Here is a 26194-nt window from a genome sequence, read left to right as displayed (position 1 = left end):
CTTCCTGGTGTCCACATTCACTCCAAGTGTACTTGTTGGAAATTTATACCTGTCTACGTTCCAATCTAAGTGGAATTTTTTAATTTGGCCTCCATTTTCCCCTCCAAAATTCAGTTCTCCCAACACTGCTTCCTGTTTGTCAAAATAGGGGCAGGAAGGTCATTTTTGAGTGTTTTTTTACCTTTTCAAGGGCTCAAAACCTGTCCAAATTTATTGGAAATTGGTAGAAAAGAATATTTTTTCATTTCAAATCCAAAAATGCTAAGTTTTTGTCATTTGGAGGCTCCTAGCAAAAGCAAGCGCCAGGTGGCGCGGCGCATAGAGTAGAAAACCCTATGTTAAACATTTATATGCGTAGTGCCTTTTTTCAGACCAGTTTTGAGGGCCTTTCCAGTGTAAAAATTGGGTGCACAATATCTTGTTGGAAATATTATTGAGTCTAATTTCCAAAACAACTTGAATTTTTCAATTTGGAGTTCATTTTCCCTGTCAAAAGTAAAATGTCCCAAGACTGGTCAGAATGTGCAAAATGAGGCTACCTCAAGGCAGAGTTCTGTTGCAGTCAACTGTTGAAGGTCTTTGTCAACTCCAAATTGAGCTCATGATAGCTCATTGGAAAGCTATTTGTGTCTAGTTATCATTTTACTCATCAAGTAAGTCATTTGGCCAAGAAAGATAGGATAAATCTTGATTTTTCCAAGGTCACTTCAGAGGTGCATCAATTCTCCTGAGGCAACTACATTTTTGACATTTCTCTAAAACCATGACACCTGTGTAAAAAGTGAAGGATTGTTTCTTCCTTGGCCTATTTTGGACAAAAACCTCTCTTATTTTTCCCAAACTCATCTTTTCTTTCTCAAAAAGATCATTGAAATAAAACCTATCCCGATGTGTGGAACAGGGGATTTGTCGAAATGAAGTGAAATGGAGGGGATAAAGAGCTTCTAAATTCTTGAGAAAATTTTGGGAAGTAGGGAGGGAAGTTAGGAAGTAGGGTAAAGTGGAATTTCAAATATTGAGTGAGGGGAAGGGGTCCAAAAGGGAAAAACACAGGTCTAGCCTAGAAAATTGCCAAGTTGTAGCAAGAAACTAGGGTTTGTGTGAAAATGAGGAATTTGGGGGATCTCAGTGATGGGAAGTGTTTAATAAGTTACATTAGGGATAGGAGAAGGTGTATGAACGTCAGGATACAAGTTTTGCTGATGATTTTACCATCCAAGAGAAATTACCCTCAAAACCCCAGGAGAGGGAAATGAACCTTACCTAGGCACAACTGAAGCAGGAACAAGGTGTAAAATGACCCATTCAAACTTGACATGATGATGAAAACCCTCTGATGATGGTACACTCAGCTGTATGGTGATATGAAGCTCTTGGGACAATAATTAGGGTTTGGGGATTTATAGTTAGGATTTGGGAAAAATGGGAATTGGGGATAGGGATGACTGAATATGGAAGTTGGGGAATGGGGGAATATGGTGAGAAAATGAGTGAAGGAGTGAAAAGGTGAGGGAATGGGAGAATGGACTTGGTAGCCAAAATAACCAATGCAAACCCTAGACAATAGTTTCTTAAGAAATGGCAAGAATGTAGGGTTTGATTTTTCTTTTACATAACCAACATAAATTGTATGAAAAACTCCTTCACTAGCAAGGAAGAGGCTTAACTTACTTGCAAACTAGAAGACTTGAGTGATTTTGGCAATTTGAGAGAAATTTTAAGCAAATCGGGCTTAGCAGCTCTATGCATCATGCCTCAAACCTAACGCGTCGCGCCTCCTGTGTGTGTCGTGGCAGTGCAAATTAACACTGAGGAGAGTGGCTCTATGCGTCGCGCCGCTTATATGCACCGCGCCACTCACCTAACGTGTCGCACCTCCAAAATTGGAACTCTGTGCTGCGATTTTGCTTCCTTTCTCCAATATCACCTTCACTTTGCTCAATCTTTCTTCTTTGAGTGCCAATGAGATTTTGAATTGTAAATATGATTTATATACAAGAGATTTTGATTTTTCCTTCATAAAACCAACTTTTATAATGTTTGCAATGTGACTTTACTTTCCAACTCTGTGTTTTGAGCTTTTCACTTTTTTGAGCCTTCTGATGAACTGAATGACTTGATTTTTCTATTTGCCTTGCAGGTGATGGAGATGCTAAAGCTTGGCAAGGTGACCAGGGTTTCCACTGAAGTTGTTTACATATGAAAGAACTGAAATTACATCAAATTTATACATAAAAACATAAAATACTCTCTTTTTCCTCAAAACAGGGTTTTGAGGAAAAATACATTTCTGAGCAATTGATTATGAAATTTATTGATACTGGAACCTCCTCATGTGCCTGCTGACTGTTATTGGACATTTTGAAAACCTATTTGATGAAACCCTAATGAAACCCTAGACCTAATGACAATGAAACCCTAGAAAAGACCCTTGCAAACTTTAAAGACAAAAAGGTGACTGTATATGATTTTGATGAATAAACATGGGCCAACAGGTAAAGGACATGAGGGAAAATGTAGGAGAAGCCACTACCATTAGATGATCCATGCTCCTAATGGAATGCAGCTGACTGGGTGGGACACTTAATATGCAATGCAATAAGAGGATTTGATCTCTGATGGAGGGATGAAGATACCGACACTAACACACCATACCTTTTCCTGCCTTCGTATGGCCTTGGCACATTTACTAAGCTTTACCTTTTCGCTTATCTCAATCACTGTAGTCCATGGTCCACATTAACATGTGGTTCCCCATCTCCTTCGATATGTGATTAACCTTTGGAACTCAAAACATATTAACTGTGCCATATAACCCCATCGGGTCTACTCCATCACTCATCACATTACTTCTTTGTTGATGCAGCTCCATTCAAACTCCAATCAGCGATCAACTTACATATTAATCTTTCGTTGTTGATCTACACTTAGTAGATCTGATGGTTCACCCCGATTTCGAATAAACCACAAGCATGGAGTTTAACCACCTGATGAAGTGGTTTCCCTTCCCCACTTCTTTGCTACATCTCACATTACGAATGGAGTCGGAGCCAATCGGTAAAAATCGCTTACAACCCTTCCTTCCACCCGAAATCCACTTTCCTGCCTTTGAACACTATTCGTCACCAATTATCCTCTATGCTCCTTCAGTATTCGATGACCATTGATCTATGAGATCGATGGTTCTCATTCCTTGTCGCCTACGCCGTTGATCTGTAAGATCCAACGATACTTAAACTTTAATGACTCGCTTCTTCCCTCATCATTTTATTTATGTTTTTCATTGTTTCTTCAGCATTTCTCTATGGTTTTGGGTTATTTCTTCATGGTTTTGACTTCTTCTCTTCCGCTACTCAACTTTCTCTAAGCTTAACTCCTCTATGAATTCTCACTTCGCAGCTTCTCTTGAGCTTCACTCTGATCTTCAACTGGATTCAAAGATCCCTTTATGATTCCTCTGAATCATTCTGCTCCTCTACATTTCCTTCAGAACTCTGCCAGCAACCCCTGTTACAAAACCTACGAATTCACAAATTTTTATGTAATTCATTCATTAAATACTGATTCACACAATTACAGAGTTAGGAATAAACCTCTGTATATATAAATATGAACAATTGGTTACATATCTAAGACTCTCTGTCTCTCATAGGCCTGATCTTTGATATCAGTGGCCTTCCCTTTTACTATGCCCATAGGCTTACATTTATACCAGAAAAGTTCTGTTGAACTAATTCTGATTCAAATCCTAAATCTACTAAACTATCTCCTAAATGTCCTCTATGTCCACTTCTAACTTCATTTAATTCCTAAGAACTCTCTCTGGCTCCTTCAATTATGAAACTACCTTTAAGAGTTATAATTGACTTCTAACTCTCTTGTCATTATTAAGCACTTATGTTCTCCTTTATTTGAGAGCATTTACAAACATCCTCAAATTATCTAATTAATTCTTATCTTACTCACTCAAAAGCCTAAATGTTACATTAATTCATCACTTAGGAATCAAACTTCCTTAAAATACATGACCCCCTATGTCTACTAAAATACAATGATTTTCTCTTTGGTTGAATTCTCCTACATCAGAAAGCTTCCTCCATTCATGTGGAATGATTCTTAATCATTTTGTATAAGTACCAAGTTGAATTTTCCTCTAGCGATAGATTTTCATTAGTGTTCTTGTGGAGAGAACTCATATTTCTGCAGCTCTATTGTATTTTCTTGCAGGTATGTAATTGTTTTGATCAAAATAATGAATATTGGTGTCATGTTCAGCTTCTAAATCTCATTCTCCTCCATAGGTCTCTGAGTTTCCTTGGGCTTGGCTATCGCAGGAGCTTCAGAGCCCTTTTGTATCATTTTCTTTCCTTCTTTTCACTTCTTACTCACATGCATCTCTTGTTTTTATTTCTTTCTACTTCAGCATTTAGTATTAATGATTTCTTGTTGTAGGATTGAGTTAAATGGTTAATGTACGTTATTTTGCAGGATCACAAGCATCACTTAATCCTTTTAAAATCTTTGGAAGGTCATAGTAATAGTTGAGCTACTTGGATTAGCTTTCTTATTCCCAAATCTAGATTTCTGGACCTCGTTTGTGGCAAAGAACAATAAATTTCTGCTATTTTTTAGAGCATGCTAATGAGCATCAATTGAGTTGGTTCCACTTGCATTAGATTAGAAAAAAAAATTGGTTCATAAGAAAAGTTATCCCACTGCATTTGCACTTGATTAGGTTAGTCATTTTTTAGATTTACTATCTCACTAGTTCTTAGATTTCTAGATTTTCAACTAGTAATGTTTTTCTATTTTTTAACATGGGTTAACAGAGGTCTTTTTGAGTGATTCCACTTGGAATGGAGACCTAAGACATCCTAGTAATAAAAAGTTTGTCCCATCCAATTTGGATTTGATTTTCTTAGTCATTCGATGAATTATAATTTTTTGTAGTAAATCAGTAACATCATGTAGTAAATCATGGGATCCTGTAGGAGATCATGTAGCATCCTGTATGAAATCTTGTAGCATCCTGTAGGAAAGATTGTTTGAAGCCCGATTGAGAAAAATCATCATTGAAGCTAGGATTAGGCCTCTACTTGACCTTCATGCCATCAAGACCATTTTAACCCTCTTGCTACACACTTGTCTCCCTTGCCAAAGATCAAGGAAAGATTAACATTTGCATTTATAAAGCAAAATGATCTAAAAAATGAGCTCTTTTATATTTACCCATGCACACAATAGTTAGTACACTCTAGGTCATATTTCATGCTCAGTTAGTTTAAATCATGACATGTGATAAATAAGGTTAAGCTAGGTTTCTTTTATATTTAGTTCATGATCTTTATGAAATTAGAATAGGTTTCCTTCTTTATACTTACTTTCTTGCAATAGGTTAAGGTTCCATTTCGAACATTTCATTTTCTACAATTAGTTTAGGATTTGACTTTTGTACATGCACTCCATTACATCATGACAACAAATGAAGGACACATTGTATGCTGCACATATAGTGCCGATACCTCTTAAATTTGTACGAACCTGGGGTTGATAATTAAAGTTGGTAGCCTTGGGAGTTGCAGAATTCTTGTTGCAATACCGAGGCTCATCACTCATGTGAGGCTTCACACCCACCTTGCTTGATCATTTCACCCAAGTTTTTTCATGTTGATGTCAAAGTCATGCTTGCAACCATGTTCTGGTTATACTCAAAGTCTTCGCGTCATGTGTACTTGTTGTGTTTGGTATGAAAACAGTTGTTACACTCACACACAGAGTCACATTCACTGTCACAAAAGTGTCATCCCAGTCGACCAAAGATCAATCAAAAGTGTCGTGCTTGTTGCTTACACCGTCAGTCAGTGATGTTGAGAATGTGTGTCTGGATGGTTTGAGTTGTCTCGTCGTCAAGTCATGTAAGTGTGTGTTTACAAGGTCACGTATGCATATTTCCTTCGTTCACACACATAGTCACTTTATTGAAATTCTGATGACTGGATTCCCCTCTGACAGCCAGACCATCACCCCGTAATTGACTATCACCCAAAAAAGCACAGAAGGACCAAGCAAGCCATTTCAAGCAGCATTGTCTACAAACAAATCAATCAACCTTCATGCTGGTCAACTGGAGATTTTGACCCAGCAGCCACCCCTATATTGACTCGCCTCAAAAATTGCGTAGAGGTTGCAGACCTTTCCTACTCTATTGACTGATAAAATTGCGTAGATAGGCTATACAAACACAAAGTGCTCATCCTTGTCTCCCTTAAAAAATTGCGCAGTTTTCTGAGCCAACCCTCTTGAGAGTCGACCGACCACTCACCTAGAAAATTGTACAATTTTCATGAGCAAGTATTATGCTACCCAGCAGTCCGCACAGCTCAAAAACTACGCAAAGGTGACTAGCAGGCCAGGCTCCCATCATTAGCATAGTTTTTCCTGCCAACAAATCCTGGTAGCCGACTTACAGTTCCCTCCAAGAATTGCACAGTTTTTGCTACCAAGCTCTAGCGACTGACTATTGTTCCCTCCAAGAATTGTGCAGTTTTTGCTGCCAAACTCTCGGTAGCTGACTCCCAGTTCCCCACGGGAATTGTGTAGTTTTTGCTGCCAGTGACCCAGTAGTTGACTGCTAATTCCCCTCAAGAATTCTTAATTTTTTTTTGCTAGTGACCCAACAGTTGATTGCCAATTCCCCTAAGGAATTACACAGTTTTTATTGCCAAGCTGCCACTCCCGCGCACATTCCAGAAATTGTGCAAATTTCCCCTACCCAGCCTTTCCACAACCTAGACTGTTCCTCTCAAAAACTACGTAGTTTTTTCCTCCAGTTGAGCCAAACCCCGGGGGTATTCATTATTGATTTGAGTTTCCCGTCTTCATCACCCAGTGACTCCTACACAGTTTTCATCAACTGTGCCCAGAGCCTCCATCCCGCCTCGCAACCTTATCACCTATTCCGGTCACCTGCATCTGAAATGATCATGCATCATGGTAGACTAGGAGGTTTATGGATTTGATTTCATCTCGTCATGAGTGACTACAAACATAGGTACATAAACAAAGATGGTGCGATGATGGATGGGATGAACAAAGGAGCACATGCAGAAGGAAAGGTTCACCAATGGATGAACAAATGCTACATGCAAAGAGATGTGCTCGTGAATGGATGATCATGCAAAGATGTGTTTGTGGACAGATGGAAAAGCAAACATGTAAGATGTGTTCATGAACAGACAGATGGACGAACATGCACCCTTTTTGAATGGATGAACCCCTCAAGCTTACCAACATACAAGCAAGGAGAAATGTGTGAAGGCAACATCAAGCGATCCAATGACCATCTTTTCCATGTGGAGGTGACACTATGACACACCATGAGGATTTCCATCACCCAGCAACACTGCAGCTCGACATGCACACCAGTAGCAGCACAAATGTACCAACACTGTCATGTCGAGTCATGTCGTCCACATCTCTATTGTGGGCCATACTATCAATTAATGTAGTGTAACATGGAAGTCCAAGAGACCCACTTGTTGTAAGAAGAGTCATGTAAAGTTGAAAAGTCATGGAAGTAAAACAATCATGAGGGTATTCGAACAACCACAAGGGTTAGTTTCACCCTTGGCTATGAATACCCTCTCATTTGTACATGGAAGGGACTTTTTCCCCTCAGCTCCTCCTCCATTGCCTTAAGAGTCTACAATATTTTCTTGGAATAGTAAGTAGTGGCTCCAACACCCCACACTTGGGGTTAGTGATGTATGGTGTAATGATGTGTCTTGTAACTTTCACTTAATTCAAAAGCCTGCATAGGCCATCACGTTTTCACACATGTATTGTAACTGTTGTAAGACTAATATTTAACACTTGTAATGCATGTTGTTTTAACCTGTCTTTAACAATTGAACTAATTCACTTGTTGTAATACATATATGTTAATGAAAATTTGTTGTATATGTTGTTAATGCTATCTCGTTCGTGTGGACTACTCTCTCAGACGTCAGACACGCCTTTCACATAAAACATGCTACAACAACTATTATACTCACGCAGACTAATCCACTGAGTGTTATACATGTTATATTCCCTTGTGTGTTATGACTGCCACATTTGTGTGGATCGTTCCGCTGAAGTTGTGCACGTCCTATTGTGTTTTTTATTCCTGGCAGAGTTGGGACTACTCCCAACCGACTTGTGACTCACTCCCACCCTCTCCCTCTACGGTGAAAGAGCCATCGGCAGAAGAGACACTTACAATCACCATGCATGTGAACCTCACTTCTTGCAAGACAAAGTAGACCACTCTCTTGTGCTTACAAGCAAGTGTTGAGGAAAATCTTTAAGATAATGGAAACTAGGCCATTGTACCAAATGGGACTCCCACACCAAACGGTGTGAGGTTTAGTTGGGACTTCATACCGAGGTGATCCCATGAATGTTGGTGGGTCCAACACCGTCAACATTTATGGTGCTAGTAGGAGGGCCAAATGACAAGCTGAGTCCTCACATATGTTTTGAATCTCTGCATATCTATCATGACTAACTATAGAGTTTCTCTTCTAGAGTGTATGTCTTATGGAAATGACTTAATTATCTCTAAGAAGCTCTCAGATAACTTGTCACATAAAACATACGATGGTGGAGGCTACATAGCCTTAGTTAGCCATGCGGTCGATGTTGTAGGCTCATGCAAAAGACATGAAATCTTTGAAGAATACATGACCTGCTTGATGTTCGTCTACATGCTTCGAGGGCACCCCATGCACTGGTGTGCCACACTGCATGAAAAATCTATTCATTCTCTTTCTCATCTAGTCACAGAGATAGACCATGCTTTCAATCACTTTAATCATAAAGCACTCAACAAAGAAATTTTGGAATTACAAAAAGCACCCAATGAATCCATTGAATAGTTTCACACAAACTTTAGTAATATTGCATATTGATTTCCTGAAGATGAAATTGATTGGGAATTTCTTGATGGAAGATTTGAGTATCTTCTTTACATATCCGAAATCCACAATTCTTGAAATCATTTGAATCCTGCTCAACATACCTCAGTGATGGAGCTGCGTAATCACAGGTAGGCACAGTTGTTGTCACAAGTGATTGTCTGCCTTCACTTCATCTAATAGCTCTACCACTGCAGAGTGATGTGGGAGAACATGCATACACATATGTTGAATTGTCACATCCTCCCACCCCACCTACTCTTGATATCTATGCAGATTTGGCTTGCAAACCTGTTGGTTATCACGTTGATTCATTCCCTCAACCTCCATCCCCGTGTTCTGTTGATCCTGCAGATTGTATTGTCTTGTGCTCTTCCATTCCAGACTCCTCACCTATTGTGACCGAGGATCAAGTCGACGACGGAGTTGGTTTTATGCAGCCAACCTATGTCATCATTCATGATGAGTGTGCGAGGGAATCTAAAGAAGAACTCGTGGTGAAGGATGACTCCCTTCCATCCATGCCTCACATGTTCTATCTTGATATCCCTTGTGATTCTGCCACTATTGATTTCCCCTGTGAAAACACATTCTTGGATGTTCTTACTTCCAATCGTTCACAGGACACGTCAGATGTCAATATGTCGTTACATTGCAAAGAGGACACATCTTACTCCAAAAATCCATCTAATATGTCATCTGTAATTTATGAAAACATAGAGGGTGAACATCCTTGCTTCCCATCTACCACTCTACCTGATTCATCAGATCATGAGGATGCCGACAAACATCCTGAATTTTCTGATCTTGGTTGTCGTGATCTCTCTAGTTCTTCATCTGATCACGATATTTATTCAATTGTTGTTAATCTATCTAAGACACTCTTCTATGATGATCGGTTTGTCGACAAATTCAAAACCCCATAGACTATCGAGGCACTTCAGCCCAACCTGATGGTTATGTCTGTTCCTCGCTGTCCTAGGGTTGGTTTTTCTTCTGATAGGAAATTGTTGAAACATGCAAGGCTCCTCATCACTCTCTACTTTGCATTCAAGAGCAATCTATCACTCATATTTCACTTCTTCCACTAGAACTACATAATTCCATCGCTCATGCATTAGAGGAATCTTACACAGCAAGCACACTTGCACAATATAAGTTGTCTACCTTTCTCACCTTTGCTTGCATGTCACGGTCAGGAGAATGCATGCACTCAACATTTGTACATAGCGTAATATAGCACCATGGAAAGTCCATAGAGTGCATGGCATGTGATTTTACTCATTTTCGTTCTTTGGACGCTTGTAAGCTTGGATTGTGTACGTATTCATCATTATATCTTTCATGCTTGCTAGTTTTCACAACTTCAATGATCACAAACCATGCCTTCACCAACATGGGTCGACCAATGCATCGGTGGCTGCATTGGAAGTATCACTTCATGGCAGACAACCCATGCACTATTAGATTAGGTGTAGGAGTAGTATTTACTTTGATATATTTTCTTGCATGAAAGATTGCTTCTTTCTTTGTGTGTTTTCTTGCTTTCTTGCTTGTTTGTGTACCTACTTGCTTTGAATACACATTTGCTTTTGCTTCTTGCTTTGCTTTTTGGCTTGTTTTCATGCTTGTGTCTGTAGGTTAGTTTCGCATGGACCATGTATGACTCTTTAAGCAAGCTAGGTGAAGTACATGAGGACTTGTACAACTATCAATACTTGGTTATTTTTCATCCTGCCTCGTATGTAAGGCCTTGTTACCTTCAGTCCATGATACATCAGTAAAAAATGTGTACACAGTCTAGGAGAAGCTTGGCCCACACATGTACCAACTGAAATAACTTAGCAGGAGGGTTGACAATCTTCCTGTCAATGGCCAAGATGTTAAGCATTATTTATAGTAGGCTGGGCTGTGCTTTGTGCCATGTACATAGTTTGCTTGCTGCTTGTTGTTTTCATTTTGTTTGCCTTTCTTACTATCTTTGTTCTTATTTGGTTTTTCCTCCTTACAATGTATTTTTACATTTGTTTTGTTTGCTTGATACCTTACTATTTTAGATTTCAGAAATAAGTACTACCAACTACTGTGTTCTAGATTTTGAATAGAGTATGTGGCTAATATTTAAAGAAACTTGTGACAATGCAACACTTGGCCAGCCTTGTGTCTATCTTCTTTGTGCTTGGTTACAACCTTTGGTTGATGAAGTCTTGACGGAAAATACGAGCCATGTGTGAGGGAATTTTTGATCCAACCATGAACCTGTGTCCACACTAGGAAGCCCCATGCCTACACTCCACCTTCTTCTCTGTGTGTTCAAGCTCATCCAACTAGTAGAAATGGAGTAGGGAGAAATCTAAATGAGAAAACCTATGTCAGAGGTCTTACATGCTTCTCTAAAGGAACAACCTCTTTTGCTCTCAATAAATCAGGATTTCCTCTTCTGCCCCAAAAATAAATAAGTGCCTATGCACAGTCCTCTTGGAAAATACAAAGGCAAAAGTACAGAACAACTTCTTGCATAGAGAGGTGAAGCATACAACTCCACCAGGGTATTGACTAGGCTCATTCGTAGTGGATAAATGGATGTGTTCCTATGTGACTCCATTGGGGTACTGTCTAGGCCTGTTGGCAGTGAAGAAACACTAGAGATGAAAACTTATACTTTGAAAATATTCAACTCATGAGCTAAACTACCCTTCTCGAATTCAAAACATTGTGGTCAAGCTGAAATTTTTATTGTGTTTGACTGAGTTGGAAAAAATGTGAACCATGTATGTCCATGAGGTAAGTGGGGAAGCTGGAGTAACCTGCACAATGATTCAATACTCTCTGAAAGGCCAAGGCCCTCTGCTATCAATGAACCAAAACAGAGAAGCCAGAGTTATACCAGTGTGTCACAAAGTGTTGTAGCAGCTACAAAAACCCTCCAAAATTTTGGCCTGCACCCATTTCGGAGCCCCCCTTGAGAGTTTCACTTGATCACCGCACACACTAGGGTTCACTCTGTGAGCTCGTGTGAGTCTTTGCACCCACTGTGCTTGATACTTTCACCCACATTTTTACATGTTGATGCCAAAGTCATGCTTGTGACCATGTTCTGGTTATACTCAAAGTCTTCACTTCATGTGTACTTGTTGTGTTCGCTATGAAATTTTTTTTCGCACTCACACATGGAGTCACATTAATTGTCACACAAGCATTGACATGGCCAACCAATGATCAATCACAAGTGTCACGCTTGTCGCTTACACCGTTAGTCAATCATATTGAGCATGTGTGTCTGGATGGTTTGAGTCATCTCATCGTCAAGTTATGTAAGTGTGTGTTTTCAAGGTCACACATGCATCTTTCGCTCATTCACACACTTAGTCACTTTGGTGAAGTTCTGACCACTGGATTCCCAGCTGATAGTCGGACCATCACCCCACCATCGACTCGATCGACTATCACCCAGAACAACACAGAAGCACCAAGCAAGCCATTTCAAGTCACGTTGTTTGCAAGCAAATCAATCAACCTTCATGTTGGTCAATCAGAGAGTTTAACGCGACAGCCACACTGGGATTGACTCCCCTCAAAAAATTCATAGAGGCTGTAGAGCTTGCCAGCTCCGTTGACTGAGAAAATTGTGTAGATAGGCCGGATAGACACGTAGTGCCCATCCCTCTCTCCCTTAGAAAATTGCACAGTTTTTCTAGTGATCCCTCCCAATAGTCGAATGGGTTCTCACCCAAAAAATTATGTAGTTTTCATGAGCAATTCCTCTACTGAGAAGTCTGCAAAGCTCAAAAACTATGCAGAGGTGACTAGTAGGCCAGCATCCTAGCATTAGCCTAGTTTTTCCTACTAGCATCTCCCTACAGCCGATTGACAGTTCCCTCTAGGAATTGTGTAGTTTTTTCTGCCAAGCTCCAATAGCTGACTGCTAGTACCCTCTAGGAATTGTGCAGTTTTGTCTACCAAACACCCGACAACTAACTGCCAGTTCCCCTTAGGAATTTTGCAGTTTTTGCTGCCAGTGGTGGAACAACTAACTACCAGTTCCCCTTAGGAATTGTGCAGTTTTTGCTGCTAGTGACTCGACAGCTCACTACTAGTTCCCCTCAAGAATTGTGCATTTTTTGCTGCCAAGATCCTGATGCACACTCGTTCCAGAAATTGTGTAGATTTTTCCTGCCCAACCTTTCCACAGCCCAGACTGTTCCTCTCAAAAACTGCGTAGTTTTTTCCTCCATCTAAGATAGACCCCGTAGATAGTAACTGTCGATCTGGATTGCCCATCTTCATCAGCTAGTGACTCTTGCGCAGTTTTTATTAGCAGTGCCCGGAGCCTCCATCCTACCTCGAAACCTTGTCACCTCTCCTAGTCACCTGCATTTGAAAAGATCATGAATAATGGTAGACTAGGAGGTTTATGGATTTGATTTCATTTTGTCATGAGTTACTATAGACACAAGTACACAAAACAACATGGCGCAATGATAGATGGGATGAACAAAGGGAGCACATGCAGAAGGACAAGTTCACCAACGAATGAACAAATGGTTCATACAAAGAGATGTGCTCGTGAATGAATGCTCATTCAAAGATATGTTCACGGATGGATGGATGAGAAAATGTGCAAGATGTGTTCACGAACAGATAAACGGACAAACACACACCTTTTGTGAATGGACGAACTTGTAAAGCTTACCAACATACAAGTAAGGAGAAATGTGTGAATGCAACATCAAGTGAATCAATGACCATCAAAGACTTTGTGCACTTTGCCATGCGGAGGAGATGTTGTGATACACCATGAGGACATCCATCACCCAGTAGCACTGCAACTCGACTGGACACCAATAGCAGCATGAATGTACCAGCACTGTCATGTCAATTGATGTCATGAGTCATGTCGTCCACATCTCTAATGTGGGCCATACTATCAATAAATGTAATGTAATGTGGAATTCCAAGAGACCCACTTATTGTAAAATGAGTCATGTAAAGTCAAAAATTCATAGAAGTCAAAAGTCACGAGAGTATTCGAACAACCACAAGGGTCAGTTTCACCCTTGGCTATAAATACCCCCTCATTTGTACATGGAAGGGACTTTTTCACCTAATCTCCTCCTGCATAACCTTGAGAGTCTATAATATTTTTTTGGAAGAGTAAGCAGTGACTCCAATGCCCCACGCGTTGGGTTAGGGATGTATGGTGTAATGATGTGTCTTCTAACTTTCGCTTACTTCAGAAGCTTGTTCACAGGCCAAGATGTTTTCACACATGTATTATAATTGTTGTAAGACTAATATTTAACACTTGTAATGCATGTAGCTTTAACCTGTGTTTAACACTTGAACTAATTCACTTGTTGTAATACATATACGTTAATGAAAATGTGTTTTATATGTTGCTAATGTTGTCTCGCCCATGTAGACTACTTTCCCAAACATCAAACATACCTTCCACATAAAAAATTCTATAACAACCGTTGTACTCCGGTTGACTAACCCATTGAGTGTTATACATGTTATCTTCCCTTGTGTGTTGTGACTGCCACTTTTGTGTGGATTGTTCTGCCAGAAGCTGTGCACATCCTATTGTGTTGTGTGTTCCTAGCAGAGTTGAGACTATTCCCAACCGACTTGGGACTCACTCCCACCCTTTCCCTGTATGGTGAAAGAACCATCGACATAAGAGACAATTACAATCAGCAGGAATGTGAACCTCACTTCTCACAACACAAAGCAGACCACTCTCTTGTGATGACAAGAAAGAGTTGAGGAAAATCTTTAAGATATTGGGAATCAAGGCATTGTACCGGATGGGACTCCCACACCAAACAATGTGAGGTCTAGTTGGGACTTCATACCAGGGTGATCCCCTGAATGTTGGTGGGTCCAATACCATCAACATCATGCTAGGATGTTGCCCTCATTTACAGCACATAAACTCAAACCCTTTAGGAGAGATCCTCCACTTAGAAACCTTTATCCAAAATGCTTAGTTTATTTTCATCCCTACCACACTCCCTTTTTATACCTTGTCTTTCTTTCACACTTCAGCCATATTGGGGGCCTGGAGCAACCTAGCCTCAACCTATAACAACACTCATTCATGTTCAACATACCCTATCACTTTCCTTTGTTCCCTAAGGAATCTTGGCCCTCCAATCCATAACAATAGATTCCTCTCATCCCTATTGTAGAATTCAACTAGGACCCTTGGTCCTTCTATTACAACTCAGATATCTCGACAATTATGATTGCTTAGAACAAATATAGATTAGGCATGTTCTTGGCCTCTTTTCGAAAGAGAACCTAGTTCCTAATAACAAAGACATTCTTCTTTCAAACTAGGTTGCTTCACTACAACAACAATTCCTCCATGAGCACAACTAGATTCCAGAATAGAAACCCCAACTTACCCCTTGAGAACTCGATATTCCTTGGCTAGAGTCTTCTTAAGAAGTTGGATTAGGATGGATTATATCATGACCTCTATCTTAGAGTGCATATTTCAATTACTCATATTACTTTTGGAAGAAGTATCTTGCATACCTCAAAATAACTTGTATCACTGCCAAACCATGGAGGATATGACACACATCATTGGTGTAGCTTGTATCATGCATATCACTATTATGTCAAGGAAGCTAACCCACAGATCATTTTCATACTTCCATATTCTTACTCATAGAAAGAAACTTGGATTGTAGTAATGCCTTAGGAATTAATTAGCACTGTTGAATAATCAAGAATAGGCTTTAGATCACTGATCAGAAGTGTCTTGGATCAAGTCACATGTAACTGATATTGAATATGAAAACTCATATTTCTATTAAAGTATCTGAGAAGAAAATGTATTTTGAATGAACTAGTTCAGATCTAATTAAAACCTCAGAGAAACAGGAACCACAAACTCGGATTTTCATCTTTATGAAAAAATATCCTTCAGATCATTTATAGTTATGATAACTTGGATCACTTTTCAAATGCGACATAGTCAAGGTAAAGTATCTCACATTATGAGGAACGTAATATGAATTGCAAGAATTTTGGACCTCCTCCTTACAAATTTCATGAAGAAACTTTTATCATAGTCTTACATCCATTCCACAGAGAGAAACTTGGACTTATTTAATTTAGATTCATGGTCTTAAATAACAAATATTTGAGCTCAGACTCCATAGGGGTTTCCAAGAAGACTTCAAATACAACTGCAAACAAAATGTGATCTTCCTCCTTCTAACCTTAGCTCTGATACCGTGTTAGAAAATCTAGGTAATTGTATATTAAGATTGATTCCCCATACTTGATAATTACTTGTGAAATATGTTGGACTTTTATTACTTTTATAACACCATCTTCCCACATCTACCCATGTAACCAACCAACGAAGGTAAACATGTGATGAGAGGCTACTATGATCTAACTCAACCGCCTAGGTCACCTTAAGGAAGTGGAACTGACAAAACGCAACCAAACTGACCATCCACACATCCTACAGAACCTACTGGAGCTACCCAACCTTTCTAGGCAACCAACCCCTAAGGAAACTCAATAGTTCAAGGAACTAGAGCCCCATTCACTTGATTTCCAAGCCCTCCAAGTGATTGAGGGTCCCAATCACTCACATGAGCCTGTCTGAGTGTGACTGTAGCCTTTTTATGCCAGTGCTCTGCCAGCGACTGAGATATTTAAGGTTAAATTTTAGTATTAAGATCCAGTCACTTCCCAAAACTTCATGGAATTCATATAAATGAAAATAAACATAGAGACAATGATTCCATTGCAAATTCTTAAAAAAGGACTTGACTGGACGCCTACTAGCCATGACGAGCATTTTGTCAAACATGTCATAAATGTTCATTCTATAGGTTTAAACAACAGATCTAAGCATAGGGGTCATATAATTATCTGAGAATTGCTAAGAAGCATTGGTGCCTTATAAAATTAGTTGCATTATCATCTATTAGGTCATATATTCATTGTTCATTCATTTACAAATCAAAACATGATGAGAATCATACATTTTCATTGTCATAAAACACATTCATAACCAGCATATAAAAAACATAAATAATGAGGATACAACAACCATAAATGCCACATATAATCCAATACATTTTCTCATAAAATACTAAGGAAATAAATTATTATTAATGAATGCAAAAGCCAACTTGGTATGGGACTACAACATTCCACCCAACCGTAGATTGTCAGAGCTAAGTTTCTCTTCAGCCAATCACCCTTGTGCCATATTCTAGGCATGAATGTGGGAATCAACACAAAAGAAGAACCTACCAAGGCTTCTTGAGGCTAAGCCAAATCACACTCACCAATAGAATCAAACTTTATTGCAATCCTCACTAGATCACTAGGCCATAAGCAAGCATGGATGCCAACATATTTCTCCACCTACACCATAAGGAATTTTCATTTCTCCTAGTATCTAGGATTTACCACAGCCCACAGTATGATTTGGGGGTCACTGGGTCTTAATTGAGGCACCACCCTCTAGGGTTTAACGTATATCCCACCATTCACAGGTAAGGATTTCTAGGCCCAATCAAGGGGAAACACCACTAGGATTTACCATATATCCCACCAATCACTAGTCGAGGATTCTTAGGCCCACCTAGGCACACAATACCTCAATTTACCACAACCCACAGTTTCGTTCAGAGGTCACTAGGCGAATGGCTTTACCACAATCCAAAATTCAGTTCATGGATCCCTAGGCCATGTGCTCTTTCATTCAAACATCCACATCACTCTACTTTGAATCCATATGACAATCCATCTCACCCAAAACATGAGAACCACATCTCACCATGCCTATCCAAAAATGGCAAGGCAAGGAAGAAGAACAATGTCACACATGGAAAAACCCATGCTTGTGATAGAAAGGGAACCAAGAACACACATGCATAGCCATGCATGCCAAATCTAGCAAGGAAATCACATATGCAAATTGATACCTACAAGTAAACATATTGTAGATGCTTTCTATTGCTTTTCCTTGCTTGATATTTGATTCCCCTTTGCCTTCTTCGCTTTTCTTGATCCATATATGAAGTGCTCCGAGTAAACTTTAAGTATCCAGGAGTGTGTGAGAGAGAGAATAGGTAGAGAGCTCCAAAACTGAACTGACAAAAGGTACCAACTGATCTTCAAAAGACTTTTATTAATGTGGCCTGTATTTTCTTCTTTTTTCCATCATTTTCCTCCTCACATGCAACATGTGACCTTTCACCTTCCTTTTCTCATAGTTTCCATTACTTTCATAAATAAATTGCCAAAAATGCATTTTTTCCTTTCTAAAGCCTTTGCCATTTCCTTTGCCAATTTCCTTAGCCATAATAAACCAAATGAACACCCACACTAGGATGTTTTTCCCAACATTCATCTTGGAATAAGTGTCCCATAACCATGGTTATTATTTTTCCTTTATTAACTTTTATTACATGGAATTTTCAACAAGTCTATTATAGAACCCTACCCCTTGCGGGAACATCGCCCTCGGTGTTCAATGAAACCTACAGCTAGCAAGACTGTTGAAAGAAAAATATACTACCCATGAAGCTTTATAACTTAGCTTGTTGCATTATTTACAATGATCAACCTGTTGAGAAGAAAACCAATATGACAACATAATAACATGACGACCATAATTACATGACACCCATACTGCTTATTAGAGCTTTATAACACAACTCATGGCAGTATTTACATCCATATACATATGTACATATAACAAAATATCACCAACACATATACCTAAAACATATATCAAGGACATTCGCTCAACCAACAAATATCGAAGGATACATAGCCTGCATCAGATGTTCCATCTCCCATGTAGCTTCATTGGGGCCAACTGTTACAAGGAAAACTAGTGTCGATTCGAATTGCTAGTCCCACTAAGATGGGTAACTATCTTAGAAACAAACAATGAAATCTTTTCAATAGTTCCTTTAAGTGTGATAGATGGAAGAGAAGAAAAGAGGACCAACCTGGATCTTTCGCTTTGATCCTAGCTTGATTTCTCCTTTCCTTGATAGAATTTGCCACTTCTCTCCTACTTTTCCCTTTTCAAAGAGTACCTGTAGAGTCAAAGTAACAGAAAACTATCAAAGAATCTCTATCTAAAACATCATAAACAATGCGGAATCAGAAACACATTGACCATATAATTGCATTCATAAACAATAAGATTCACAAATACAAGATCATATGGAGGAAAACTTAAAGAACTTTATTAATAGTAATGTAAAAGAGGATTACAACCCAACTATCTGATCCAGAATCATCCTCCCAGTTGTAGAAGCGCTCTTCACCTCATGAACAAGAAAATCACCCAACAATGCAATGTCTCTTCTCACCAACAAACCAACAACACTTCCTTACAGAATACAAAATTCCAGCCTCTAGATCTCTCAGATGAGGGATCCATTTATATATGTCTTGCAAGGGTGTGAGTAAACTCTGGGTTTTTTATTAGTGTCATTCCATTGATAGTTCTTGGTTCCACTTGGAGATTTCAATAATCTCTTACTCATCCCTGGGCGAATGCAGAGAGGCAAGTGTCACAGGAGAATTTTCTAGAAGATTCCATGATCATCCACCTTGCAAACTATCTCTACCATTTGTCTATTCTCACTCATCACACCCCACAGAAGGTCATTTCAGTATGCATCGCACCTTGCCCATGGAGTAGTCTGTATGGTCCATTTTTGGCCAGTTCTGAGTATTTTTTCAGGTGGAACTCCTGGGAAATGATGTAATCAGCTGACCATGATCCTTTAGGGTATGAAGCAACACTTTTAGGGACTTAAGGAGCCCTTAGTTTATGGACATATGAGTTTGGGGTTGCAGTGCCCAAATATGTCTATAACAGATGCCCCCTAAAGCATGAGGTCGTAAATATTCTGATGTCGAGTGAAATGCTTTATTCATGAGGATCCGAGGTATTCGAACTGGAAGGTGACCTGTATAAGATACAATACAATACATCATCATCATATTATTTTCATGATCTAGCTGAGGCAGGAATTCCCATGCTTAGATTTATAAATTCATTTTCATGTACATAGGACAGACAATCATTTGCTATTGCAGATTGGTGATTCTTTGCATGAAGAGTCATCTTCCCTAGCTTAGATGACTATCTATGCAGCTTCTGTGTATAATTGATGTCTTTATTTTCCTGAATATATTGCAGCCCAGATGGATGAAACTAGATCCAGGGTCTTCAAAACTTGTCCAATCTTCGCTTGATGTACAAGTCGATCCATGTGAAAAGATGTTCTGAAGTCGATCATGGAAAGACATCGCCTGATTACCAGCCAATGATGTAAGTTGTTAATAGACACAAGAGGAATCACCGATAATGATGATGATCCTCAAGGTACTATAATACAATTCGTGTGGTGTGAATATATCAGCCAATGTCAAACACCATGCAAAGTCTTTTGGTTGAAGGTCATTGATGTAAACCTATCGCCGGAAGTGAGAAACTTGCCATTGAGGCATGCAAGCTTCAAAGTACTGAAAGGGTTGTTTCTAAGTCAACTTCTTGGATAATGAGTTGATGTCAACAAGAAGTGACCTGTCATAGGAGGGCCTTGATGTATCCCACATCTACAATGCGAAACAGAGCAAATGATTTTTGTGGAGGTGAAAATGATCTGATGATATAAGGTTCAAGAATGGCGGTCATGAAAAATGAAGAGTGGATGTAATGTAGTGGATGAGGCGTTTTCTAGATGGTGAATTCTCTGAATGACTTCTCTTGAACATATTGGCGACACTGATATGGACTGGTAGTGTTAACCCCATGGATGGCACGGCGGACCAATGGTGACGGTGAATGGAAAGACCCAATCCAACTCAATCACAGTGATGGAGTGAAAGTGTCATGTTCAAGAGCGACTTGATACTAATAAATTTCTTCAAGTTTTCTTCCAACTTTTCCCCAGCCATTGCTAACCAATACCTCTTTATTTTTGACGATATTGAGGAGGATAACATATGCTTGGTCTATAATTTTCCCTTCGGGCAAACCTGTCGCTTTGTGTTTAGCGAGCCTAGCGTCAGTGAGACTTGTTCTAGTTTGGGTGGACAAGTTTGTCACTATTGTTTTAACGAGTTTAACGACAAAGATAACTTGGTCCTTTTCATGTTTAGAGAGTTTTAAAATGGATGAAAAGGAGACTCCAACTGTCCTTTTTCATGGCATAATCCCTTAAGACTGAAAAAGTGTAAAATAATACGAAAGGGATGACTTTTCGATAGTTTTAACAAGTCGACAAAGAAAAGCACTCGATATTTTTGTTTAATAATCCCTCAAGTCCAAAAAGATTAAAATATATTAGAGGGATGGCATTCCCCTTACTTTAACGAGCTAGAAAGGCTAATAGCTCGATAATCTCTTTATATTTAACGAGTCTAAAAAGAGTTTAAAAGAGACTCGTTTTTGAGGAACGAGTGGTATTTCTGGGTAGCAGCTGGTTCCAGGTAAGTTTGGAACTTCTCAAAACATGGCAGTGTGAGGAGGGTGGAAATCAGAATCACTCATCGTAGATGTTCCTCAAAAAGGTAAACAATCAAGTGGAAGCATATGGTCGGCCGAATGAAATGGAGGTGACGGAAGGAACACAACCAAAGTTCAAAAAAGGCAGATAGAAAAGCGATCAAAAAGGTTATTTACCAAAGGTAGGTTCATTTTTTAATGAGATTGAACCTTGTGCCAACATGTGCTCAGTGCAGGTTGATTTTTTAATGAGCTTGAACCTTACAGGAACATTGCTCTTTTTCCTTTTATGTAAGCTAGGAATGAACAAACTATATAGCTAAAAAGCTAAAAATGAAATTGGTCGTTTTTTCTTATATAAAAAGGTTTGCATGCCCCCAACATAAAAAAGTCTTCAATAACCATATGGAAACTTACTATGGTTAAGCAGGATGATTTCTGTCAATACTTAGAAAAAACACTTCCTGCACTTTGTTCTCCAAATAGACAAAGGTGAAAGGTCACTGGGACCGATCACATAACTTATAGGGAAACTTATCTCTACAGTTGGGTTTTTACGCAAAATAGACAAGGGTGCATGCCCCTTAAGCTTCGTTACATTCACCAGACTACTCGCGGTAATTAGATGGATGGAATGAAGGTTCCTTTATGAGATCAAGTGAAAGAATCGACTTGGAACTTTGCTCAGCCTTGTTTCATTTTTTAACAAGCTTGACACAAGACAAGGAATTCTACTCAGATCCTTGGTTTCATCTTTTAATGAGGCTGACACTAGTCAACGAACTATCCTCTGGCGACCTTTGATCACAACTCATAAGGGGTCATGAAGGAAAGATTTGGTTCCAATGCCACCAATACATAATGTACAACATCACTTAATTGAGTCATGTCAGTCAGATTTTCAACTATGAAAACCTCGCTGTGATTGACACTATCAAAATGGTCAGAGTCCTTATTAATATTTGATGATGTAGAAGATATCATATGACAGATTTCCACTGTGGCCACTTTTGCCAGATTACTTGGAGGCGGGAGGGCAAAAGTACCCATTAAGGATGAGTCTTCTAGGAGACCTACTTCGACATGTTGAAGTGATTGAGAACATCCATGGATCAATGGAATGCTTCCAGTACCTTGTGAACTGTTGGGGAAAAAGGTTAGTTAGTCAATGATTGTAATTCCACCTTGAAAGGGAAATGCAATCTTTCTAAAATATGTTGACACAACGGGGGCCATAGCATAAATCTAGGGCCTGACTAGTAGGATATTGTAGTCAAGGTTTCCATCAATGACCTCGACTTAAATTTCTACTATCTTGCTCCCTAGTTCGACTTGCAAGTTACTTAATATCCCATACGGCATGTATGTTCTCCCATTGAATGCTTTTAATATCGTTGATTATCGTGACAAGGGTGGAGAGCCTAAAGTTTTCCAAAAACTCATTGACATGATACAGGTAGATGCTCCTTCATCAATTATTGTTCAATGAACAGTTTTGTTGAGGGCTTTCACCTGTATGAGGAAAGTGAGTTGTGCTGGTAACTGAGGTTCATATCCTTTATGATTAAAGGCCACTAGATTGGAATTCGATGCATCAATCCAACCTATCACTGATAACAAAGCTTGTTTTTGGGAGGGGCAATTCTGCAGTACTTCAAGTGTCAACATGGCGGATGGCAATTGGGCTAGATCCTCCACTATATTATAATTCTGTGCTACTCGAGCACGAGGATTAAATTTTGATTTATGTACTACTTCCGTAGGTGGTTTTATTGTTAATTCAGGAATGATTGGTGGAACAACTTCTGATAAAGTTGTTGTCAAACTGTTGGGTTGATTTGTAGCCTTGCCATTCAATGATTGTGGATTTCCATAATCCTTATTCCTTGTAGATATCAAAGCGTCATTTTTTTGTTTGGATATGGATAGCATAAGCACTTGGGATGGGGAAGCATGATCACTAGCAACTAGGTTAGTTTTTGGATTTGGAAATGGATCAGTTAATACCACTGAGGTATTTGAAGTCTTTTTGAAAAAATTCTTGACCTCATCTTGATGTGGACAATCTTTTGTGTAATGGTCCTCATCACATATGAAACATGGCTAATTAGGTTTCTTCTTTCTAGTAGGGTTTATAGAAGGTTTTTTAGGAGTCGAATCCTCCTGTTTCTTCTTTTTGTTTGTCCCTTTATTCTTCCCCCCTAGTTGCTTAGGATCTTTGCCTTTGTCGGTTGACATGGCATTGACCTCTGAGGTGAGAGGTTCTTCATTTGATTTTTGACTAGAAATTGTACGGGATTTCTTAGATGTAGCCTTTGCGGTTTTCATGCTTGTCGTACCTATCTCGCCAACACCGGCATGAGAGTCTTTGTTTGATTTAGGAGGGGGAGGAACGAAAAATTCTGATCTAGAAGCGTCAGGAACTTTTTCGTATAGCATGCCAGACTGAGTATAGATCAAGTCTAAATATTGCGCATGAGTAATGACTTGCTCTTCAGTGACAACTCCTCCCTTAGCCACATCCTCTGTAATAGAGGGTAGCAATGACTTCATAAACCATTCAGCTAAAAGTTGATTAGGAACGTATGTCTTCACCATTCTTCGACGATGTTGCCACTCATGAATATGATAAGATATGTGAGTGGCTGTCATCTGTTTAAAGTTGGTAAGGAGTTCTATCCCTGTTTCGTACCTTATGGGTAGCCGAAAATGGGTTAAAAAGGTAGTGGCAAGGGTGATGAAGTTATCAAACGAAGCTCTAGGCAATTCTATATACCATTTAGCTGCTGGACCAATTAACGTTCGCTGAAAAAGGTGAAGCCTAATCGAATCATCATTCAGGGTGTTGGATGGACACCACAAATGGAATGTCATTACATGATCCGATGCATCTTCACCCGGATTTCCATTGATTTATGAATATCAGAGGGAAGTTTATGAGGAATTACAGGCCACCAAGGGGTGTAAGAAATTGGATCATTCATTAAATGGTTTAGATCTGGTAATTCTAGAGTTGCTACAAAAGGCCATTGTTGATTCAGGTTAGGCGAAGCATACCGAGGATAAGATGGAATCGCCTGAGTAGTAGGTCTTTGCATACCATCATAATGTATTTGATGTTGGTAACTTTGATAAGGTTGATGGGGATAACCATTATAGTATGGTTGTTGATAACCGCTTTGGAAATGCGGTTGCCCATTACTTACAAAGACTTGTTGCTTAGGTCTTTGGTATGATTGCTGGAATTGCGGTTGTTGGTATTGCACCAGCCATGGTTGTTGGACCATTTGCTGTTGTCCAATACTGGATGATTGACCAAGATGCGGAGTGATAGTACCTGTTTGAGCCTGAGTCGCTCCAGATAAGGAGGCACTAACCTTGGGTTGTGATTGAATCATTGAGATGAGAGGCTGTTGTATTGCAACTTGAGAGACTTGAGATTGACATACAACAGGTAGCGCTTGTACTTGCGATATAGTCACAATAGCAGGTGTAGTGGGAATATTTGACACAGGTTGGACTGGTTGCATTGAATATACAACCCTTGGTTGCTGAAGCAGTATCGGTACCCAACCACTGGATGTAATTCTAGTTTGAGCTGAATTTTGTTGTAAACTCCCATATGGTTGTTCTCCAGGAGGGAACAATGAAAAGGCATACTGCCCCCCATATGGTGGCAATCCAGTACTTAAAGGTTAGATTGGCCTTTGAGTACATATTAGATCAACTTGTTTAGTTTCAACATAAGAAATACCATATGAGATTCTGGATGAAGAAATAGGAACAGACCATGTCGTCAAAACAGTCCCTGGTTGGACTCCAGTTTGTTGTTGATAACTAGCTGGGACAGATGGTATACCAGCAATCATTGTAGGAACGGCAGCAAGAATCTCTACTGTAGCTATGTTGGTTGACACATTCATAGATGTTTATGGTTTTTCAAACATATTTAGTCTATCGAAAAGATTTCCTAGCGATTCGACAAGAACTTGCGATGAAAAAGAAATAACTTATGTAGTAGAAGGATGTAAGTGGATCCTAGTTCCAAAATGCACTAGAGTACTGGGTGGAAAATCCTCTACTATCTCTTCTAAAGCAATCAATCCAGGTGGAAGAGGTAGACCGTCAGGTCCGTAAAATAGTTCTGGAGCCGAAGAAAGTGTAGCTTCTGCAGTAACAGATACTGGAGGGGTGACACCTTCTGAATTCTGGAATTTGACTTCCAAATGTTTAGGCAAGTGAACTTCAGTTTCTGGATCAGTCCTAGGTGGAGCTACTTTAGGAAAAAAGGTGTATACCGTTACACTAGGATTAGTTCTAATGTCCTCTTGTAACTGCGGAACATTCTCTGTAAAGGTAGATGTACCAGAGATAATTGGAGTAATTGTAGTTTCTGACATTGTTGAAACACAAGTTTCAAATAAATCAGGTGAATTGGACTTAGTTAAACGAGAACGCTTTGCCTAGGATGGGTTTTTTTCCGGAGTCCAAGACAGTTGACTCGCTAGTCTCTGCGAACAATGGGGTTTTGATTGAATTTCTTCCATGATTGAGGATTACTTGATCAACTCAAAAATTAAAGGGGAAAAAAGTTATTCCGATTTAAATGAATTTTAAGACACTTTGACGCAACTTTCTTTTTCAATTTTTAAGAGTTAAGAAAAAGATAAAGGTGACTCCAATCACCTTTGATTTTTAATGAGCCTAAAGTGAC

The 26194-nt window shown here is 39.3% G+C and overlaps 1 pseudogene; it reads right to left on the bottom strand.

Moving 5' to 3' along the window:
* LOC149228400 (phosphoenolpyruvate carboxylase-like) overlaps positions 1 to 25880 on the bottom strand; it is a 146478-nt pseudogene extending 120598 nt beyond the window's left edge.
* Between the last annotated feature and the right edge of the window lie 314 nt (positions 25881 to 26194).

The sequence above is a fragment of the Pinus tabuliformis genome, chromosome J, assembly GCF_031772625.1.
Source record: "Pinus tabuliformis cultivar Carrire ecotype Pingquan chromosome J, CPIR1, whole genome shotgun sequence".
In the NCBI taxonomy this organism is placed as follows: Eukaryota; Viridiplantae; Streptophyta; class Pinopsida; order Pinales; family Pinaceae; genus Pinus; species Pinus tabuliformis.
Note: the sequence above shows the minus strand (reverse complement) of the source record. Positions and strands in the feature narration are given on the sequence as shown.